At 45.6% G+C, this 7,016-nt stretch overlaps 1 protein-coding gene across 6 annotated transcripts in view; it reads left to right on the top strand.

The window, feature by feature from the left end:
* ss18 (SS18 subunit of BAF chromatin remodeling complex) overlaps positions 1-7,016 on the top strand; it is an 80,616-nt gene that overhangs the window by 2,064 nt on the left and 71,536 nt on the right. The window lies entirely within an intron of this gene.

The raw sequence follows: 7,016 nt of genomic DNA, 5'->3' as shown, positions 1-7,016 counted from the left end.
ACCAGAACGAAGGACCCGATACCCAGCATGAGCAAAACCAATGTAGTGTACAAAATCCCATGCAAGGACTGTCATAGGATAAACAGGAAGACAGCTAACGATCCGCATCCATGAACACCAACATGCTATGAAACGACACGACCAGCTATCCTTAGTAGCCACACATGCAGATGACAAGCAACATGAGTTCGACTGGGACAACACTACTATTATAGGACAAGCCAAACCGAACAGCCAGGGAATTCCTAGAAGCATGGCACTCATCCACAGATTCAATCAATAAGCACATCGACCTGGACCCAGTATACCGACCACTGCAACGGACAGCGGAAACTGACAACCGGAAGCGGCAGGGACAGGCCACTAGAAATGCCAGAGGAAAGATCACAGAAGCGCTTCACAGGAGGCTCCCAAGCACTGAGGATGTCACCTAGACAGGGGACGAAACGTCTGCAACACAAATTCTCAGCTCGGTGAACAGAACCACGACAACGAGCACCCGAGCTACAAATCTTCTCCCAAACTTTGTACAAATTAAGCCTGTTTTCTCTAGAATTCAGAAGGTTAAGGAGTGAGTTGATTGAAGTCTTCAAGATAATAATTGGAAAAGACAGAGTAGATAAAGATAAGCTATTTCTACCATTCTCAGTAAGGGTCCTCAACCCAAAACCTAAGCTCTGATTTCTCTCCATGGATTCTGCCAGACCAGCTGAGATTTTCCAGCAATTTCTGTTTTTGTTTCTGATTTACAGCATCTGCAGTTCTTTAGGTTTTTATTAACTATTTCCACAGGTTGGAGATTCCAGAACCAGGACATTATCTGAGAATTAGGGTCAGACCATTGAGGAGAGAAGGTTGGAAGCACATCTACACACATTGGGTGGGAGGGGTTTGGAATTCTCTTCCACAAGTGGCAGTTGATACCAGATCGATTGTTAGTTTTATATCTGACATTGCTTAACAAAAATCTATTTATAGTATTTAAGGGACATGGGCAAAAAGCAGGTATATGGAGGTAGGTCACAGATCAGCCGTGATCTCATTGATTGGCAGAACAGGCTTGAGGGGCTGAATGGCCTACTCCTGTTTCTCAGTGTAAACGCTTTAGCGGCAGATGGTTTGTAGTGAAAGTGTCACTATAACCCAGGTGATGGAGTTGCCAGTTCAAATCCCATTGCAGCAACTGATCGACTTTACATTGGATGAATAAAAATCTGTGATGTAAAGTGAGTCTCAGCAGTGGGGACTGTGGCAATATTATTAGTAGTTAAAAACCCATCTGATTCACTAATGTCCTTCAGGAAGGAAATCTGCCATCATTACCTGGTCTGGCCTACATGTGACTCCAGGCCCACAGCCAATGTGGTTCACTCTTAACTGCCTAGGTGTCCCTTTTAGTTCCTATTGAATTTCTTAATGCAGTGTGTTACTGATAACAACAACTCATCCAAAAACCAATCCTCTTGCTCTGCCAATTTTGAAGAATTCATTCATGGGATATAGATGTCGCTGTCTAGGCCCAGCATTTATTATAGAGCCATAGAGATGTACAGCACAGAAACAGACCCTTCGGTCCAACTCGTCCATGCCGACCAGATATCCCAACCTAATCTAGTCGCACCTGACAGCACCTGGCCTATATCCCTCCAAACCCTTCCTTTTCATATACACATCCAAATGCCTCTTAAATGTTGCAATTGTACCAGCCTCCACCATTTCCTTGGGCAGTTCATTTCATACACGTACCACCCTCTCTGTGAAAAAGATGTATTGCTGAGTTGCCCTTGAGAAAGTGGTCAAAAAGTGTGGTGCTAGAAAAGCACAACTGGTCAGGCAGCATCCAAGAAGCAGGAGAGTCGACGTTTCAAGTATAAGCGCTTCATCAGGAATGAGGGGAGGTCTGAAGGGACTGAAAGGTAAATGGGTGCTAGGGGGAAGGTAGCTGGGAATGCAATAAGTAGACGAAGGTGGGGGATGATGGGGATAGGTCGGAGAGGAGGGTGGAGTGGTTAGGTGGGAAGGAACATGAAGAGGTCATGAGGGCGGTGCCGAGTTGGAGGGTTAAATCTGGGATAAGGTGGGGGGAGGGGAAATGAGGAAACTGGTGAAATCAGCATTGATCCTGTGTGGTTGGAGGGTCCCAAGTGGAAGATGAGGCGTTCCTCCTCCAGGTATCAGGTGGTTAGGGTTTGGCGGTGGAGGAGGCCCAGGACCTGCATGCCCTTGTTGGAGTGGGAGTGGGAGTTGAAGTGGCTGGCCAGAGGGGGGTGGGATTGTTTGGTGCCTGTGTCCCACAGATGTTCTCTGAAATGTTCCATGAGTTAGTGTCCTGTCTCCCCAAAGTAGAGGAAATGGCACCACACTTTTTTTGCCTCTGATCTCCAGCATCTGCAGTCCTCGTGTTCTCCTCCTTGAGGAGGTGGTGGTGAGCTGCCTTCTTGAGCTGTCCCTGTCCTTGCAGGGATTTTGCAATCAAGCTAGGGAATGAGTTCCATAATTTTAACCCACCAACACTGAAGGAACAATGGTATAATTCCAAGTCAGGATGGTGAGGGGCTTGGAGGGGAACTTGCAGGGGGTGGTGTTCCCTTGTATCTGCTGCCCTTGTCCTTCTAGATGGGAGTGGTTGTGGGCTTCGAAGGTGCTGTCTTTGGAACCTTAATGAGGCTGTTGCTTTCCAACCTCCTTCATTTCTTTGAAGAATTAACAAAATGTCGACTTGTATAGTGCATAGTGATGTCAGTGAACTTTTAAGAGTATGACAATAAGATATCATACTTAGATACAAGAATACTTGGAATGGTCAGGGTTATAAAAAAATAGAACAGTTTGGTCAGAGGTGTATTGGAATAATCAGCCTGGATGTAATGGAGGCACAGTGAGGGTTTGGAGAGCAGATGAGCAAAAACAGGGGTTTTGTTATGAAGACTGAAATGCCACACTGTGGTGACATGGTAGACACCTGTCTAAAGTTGGGGAACATGGAGCGAGGACAAGACAGAAAATGAAGAACAGCGGGTGACCAAATACGAGAGAAGGCTTCCACCTCCCAGTGGAACCATTGGTGCTTTTCCACAGGGATCCGTGCTGCTCTTCATCCCGAGAAATGATTCCGGCTTGTGTGGTCTGAAGTCAAATGTGAAGATTTCCTGTCGGGAGCAGGTTGGGGGAGGCGTAGCTCATGTGAGATGGGTTTGGCCAAGCTGCACGACAATGTACGTGAAGCTGCAGAGTGAGCCTGCAAATGGAGTCTCTGAGTGGGAGGTGGCATCTCCTGGTCAGAGCATTGAGGAGGCAACCACGATGAAAAATACCAGCCTTGTTTAGTGAGTGGCGCAGAGGGATCTCAGGCTGCAGATACACTAATTGTTACAAGTAGCTTTTGTTTACATATTCTGATATCTCCTTTTGTGTCTCGTTTCAAATTTTGTTGATATGGTTTCAGCAAAATGTCGTGTAAAAGGCACTATATAAATGCAGGTTGTTATGTTGGCCCCTCCCCGTCCCAATATCTGCATTAGACAATTGGTTATTTGCAAATGGCATACACCTTGGACACCATGGGCACTCGTCAGCACAGGATTCTGAAGTCAGACAGTTCACAAATACAACAGTGTTGAGTCATAGAGATATACAGCATGGAAACAGACCCTTCCGTCCAACCCGTCCATGCCGATCAGATATCCCAACCCAATCTAGTCCCACCTGCCAGCACCCGGCCCATATCCCTCCAAACCCTTCCTATTCATATACCCATCCAGATGCCTCTTAAATGTTGTAATTGTACCAGCCTCCATCACATCCTCTGGCAGCTCATTCCATACACGTATCACCCTCTGCGTGAAAAAAGTTGCCCCTTAGGTCTCTTTTATATCTTTCCCTTCTCGCCCCAAACCTATGCCCTCTAGTTCTGGACTCCCCGACCTCAGGGAAAAGACTTTGCATATTTACCCTATCCATGCCCCTCATAATTTTGTAAACCTTTATAAGGTCACCCCTCAGCCTCTGATGCTCCGGGGAAAACAGTCCAGCCTGTTCAGCCTCTCCCTATAGCTCAAACCCTCCAACCCTGGCAACCTCCTTGTAAATCCTTTCTGAACCCTTTCAAGTTTCACAACATCTTTCCGATAGGAAGGAGACCAGAATTGCATGCAATACTCCAACAGTGGCTTAACCAATGTCCTGTACAGCCACAACATGACCTTGAAAGTTCCCCTCCAAGCCCCTCACCATCCTGACTTGGAAATATACCACCCTTCCTTCAGTGTCACTGGGTCAAAATCCTGGAATTCCCTCCTCAGGGCATTTTGGGTCAACCTACAGCACATGGACTGAGGCGGTTCAAGAAGCCAGCTCACCCCCACCTTCTCAAGGGGCAACTAGGGACAGACAATAAATGCTGACCTGCCCATCAATGTTCATGTTGCATGAAAGAACTTAAACAAATTTCTATCACTGCGTTCATGACCACAAGAACTCCTGAAGCACTTTGCAGCCAATGAAATGCATCTGTAATGTCTGGCAGAATGGCTGAAGTGCACAGCAAGCTCCCACAAATACTAGCCAGGTGATAGTCGGACTATCAACCTTTTTTATCATGTCGATTGAGGAATGTTTTTGGTCCATGGACATTAGGGACGGTTTTGTTACTGTTCATGATTGAGCTCTTGAGATTTTTTTTTGCACACTTGAGAGGACAGACAAGGACTTCCATTCAATATTGCTTCTGAAAGGTGGCACCTCTGACAGTGCAGCAGTACCTCAGCACTGCACTCGAGATTCACTTTCAATCTTGATTACTCAGTATAGTGCAGCACAGGAACAGGCCCTTCGGCCCATCATGTCCATACTGACCATTCTAAACTAATCCCATCTACCTGCACGTGGTCCATTATTAGTTTCATTGTAATAGAAGCAGGAGTAGGCCATTTGGCCCATCGAGCCTGCTCCTCCATTCATTGAGATCATGGCTGATCTATCCATTGTCTTAGCTCCTCCCACCTGTATTATCCCCATAATCCTTAATTCCTGAACCATGCAAAAACCCTCCATTCCTTGACCATCCATGTGTCAGTCTAAATGATGCTTAAGCATTGCTATCATATCTGCTTCTACCATCTCCCATGGCACCACATTCCAGACACCTACCAGCCTCTATGTTTAAAAAAAAAATTTAAAAATACCTCGCACGTCTCCTTTAACCTTTCATCCTCTCACCTTAAATCTATCTTCCTTATTATTTGATGTTTCCACCTTGGGGGAAAAAGACTCTTGAACTATCCACTGTATCTATGCCTCTCAAAATTTTATATACTGCTATTGGGTCACCCCTCAGCCTCTGCTGTAGTGAAAACTTGGAGTGGGTGAAATTATCTATTCTGGGACCTCTACTTCATCCTCCAATCAGCTAATGTAAGCAGGAACAGCAGGCTAGATATAATTGACGGGAGAGACATGACACTAAAGCTCTTCATCTTGCACTCATCAGGACAAATGCAAGAATGCCAAATTTCACATGCTGGTGGAATATTATTATAATAAGTAAAAAGCATGCTGATCGGTCACTAAGTCCACTTTGATTGGCTTAGGTATTGGCTTAGATATTGGCAAGAATTCTGATTGGTGTAGACAGTATTGACTTGCTAACCAACCAGCTCCCTTCCCTTAGGTAAACATTGGTAAAAATGTGTCTATCTAAGTAATAATCAACTCTTCTATTCTTCCTGCCAAGGTGCGTGACCGCCCATTTCCCCAATGCCAATTTGGCATTTTTGTTTTGATCCTGGTGAATGCCAGGCAGAAAGCTTCATCGAGACTCCAGTTCTATGCTAGCGTCCGAGTGTTACATGTTAAACTCTGTCACTGTAGGTATGCTTCTGGATGGACCGTATCTGAGTCACAAATAAGTAGAATGGATGGCTTTGAGGTATGTAGAGAAGAGGTGTTGGAAATCCTGGAAAAGGTGAAAATAGATAAGTCCCCTGGGCCTGATGGCATTTATCCTAGGATTCTCTGGGAAGCAAGGGAGGAGATTGCAGAGCCATTGGCCTTGATTTTTATGTCCTCTTTGTCTACTGGAGTAGTGCCAGAAGACTGGAGGATAGCAAATGTGGTCCCCTTGTTCAAAAAGGGGAGTAGGGATAACCCTAGTAACTATAGGCCGGTGAGTCTCACTTCTGTTGTGGGCAAAGTCTTAGAGAGAATTGTAAGGGATAGGATTTATGAACATCTGGATAGGAATAATGTGATCAAGGATAGTCAGCATGGTTTTGTGAAGGGCAAGTCGTGCCTCACAAACCTTATTGAATTCTTTGAAAAGGTGACGAAGGAGGTTGATGAGGGGAAAGCGGTAGATGTGGTATATATGGATTTTAGTAAGGCGTTTGATAAGGCTCCCCATGGTAGGCTACTGCAGAAAATACAGAGATATGGCATTGAGGGTGAGTTGGAGGTTTGGACTAGGAATTGGCTGGATGGAAGAAGACAGAGGGTAGTAGTTGATGGCAAAGTTTCTTCATGGAGTGCCGTCACTAGCGGTGTTCCGCAAGGATCTGTTTTGGGACCATTGCTGTTTGTCATTTTTATAAATGACCTGGAAGAGGGGTTAGAAGATTGGGTGAGCAAGTTTGCGGATGATACAAAAGTCGGAGGAGTTGTTGACAGTGAGGAAGCATGTGGCAGGTTACAGCAGGATATAGAGAAGCTGCAGAGCTGGGCAGAAAGGTGGCAAATGGAATACAATGTAGCTAAGTGTGAGGTGACTCACTTTGGGAAGAATAACAAAAAGAATGGGTACTGGGCTAATTGTCGGATACTTGGTAGTGTGGATGAGCAGAGGGATCTTGGTGTCCATGTACACAGATCCCTGAAAGTTGCCACCCAGGTAAATAGTGCGGTGAGGAAGGCATATGGCGTACTGACTTTTATTGGTAGAGGAATTGAGTTCCGGAGTCCGGAGGTCATGATGCAGTTGTATAAGACTCTGGTGCGGCCGCATCTGGAATACTGTGTGCAGT

Source organism: Chiloscyllium plagiosum, chromosome 4, assembly GCF_004010195.1.
Source record: "Chiloscyllium plagiosum isolate BGI_BamShark_2017 chromosome 4, ASM401019v2, whole genome shotgun sequence".
In the NCBI taxonomy this organism is placed as follows: domain Eukaryota; kingdom Metazoa; phylum Chordata; class Chondrichthyes; order Orectolobiformes; family Hemiscylliidae; genus Chiloscyllium; species Chiloscyllium plagiosum.
This window is presented reverse-complemented; position numbering and strand designations above follow the sequence as displayed.